We start from the raw sequence: 997 nt of genomic DNA, 5'->3' as shown, positions 1-997 counted from the left end.
TGAAGTTGTGGAGGGGGAGGAGCAGCAGAGGAGAAGGGAGGGGAGGAGCAGCATCAGAGGAGGAGCAGCAGCAGGAGGAGGAGCAGACAGAAAGTGAGGATGATATTTAACGTGGTTTTCAGTAGAAATTAAAACCACAGAGGGAGCCAATCCTCCTCCAGTCAGAGGCTTCATGCCGAGGAGTGGTGGCCCTCGGAGCCCTGCCCCCCCACAGACAGCTGCCCCTCCTCACAAGTCATGGTTTAAGATGGGACTGCAGAGAACCACAGACCGTTCCTTGAGAGTTCAGGTGTTGTCCTGCTGCATATCTTCACCTGTCTGACCATGCTTCAGTCTGTTCATCTGATTCAGGTGTGTTTATCTTTTTCATTGTTATCTTTGTAGTCATTTGATTCAGTGATCAGTTGTATCAGGTATCATTTTGATCAGTGATCATGCTGATCAGTTGTTGATTCCAGTAGTCTTTGATCAGTGATAGCTGGATAGGGTGATCCAGTATCTTTGATCATGATCAGCTGTCAGGTGATTCCTAGTTTTGTATTATCTTCAGTAGTCATTGATCAGTTTTGGTTTGATAACCAGTATCTGATTGATCGATTTAGAGGTCCATTTCTTAACAGAATTTTATTTAGGACCATAAATGTCTCAGAATTCCAGGATCAGATTCAGAACATATAAGTTATCTTCAGATGTGAGAGTTGACAGGTTTATTGATTATTTTCTATAATATTTCAGCTTTTTTACATCCACAGATTATAAATGAATCCTTCTCTCTCTATTCTCCCTGTGGCTGACTTGCGTATAACTTCTCTCTCTTATTCTCCTGGTGCTTGACTGCATATAGCTTCTCTCTCTCTCTTTCTCCCCCTTGGTGGCTGACTGCGTATAGATCTCTCTCTTCTCTTCTCTCCCCTGGTGGCTACTTTGCGTATAGACTCTCTCTCTTCTTCTCCCCTTGGTGGCTTGATGCAGTATTAGACTCTCTCTTCTCTATTCT

Source organism: Morone saxatilis, unplaced genomic scaffold (genome assembly GCF_004916995.1).
Source record: "Morone saxatilis isolate NCDOM2014 unplaced genomic scaffold, NCSU_SB_2.0 Contig12, whole genome shotgun sequence".
Classification (NCBI taxonomy): Eukaryota; Metazoa; Chordata; class Actinopteri; family Moronidae; genus Morone; species Morone saxatilis.
Note: the sequence above shows the minus strand (reverse complement) of the source record.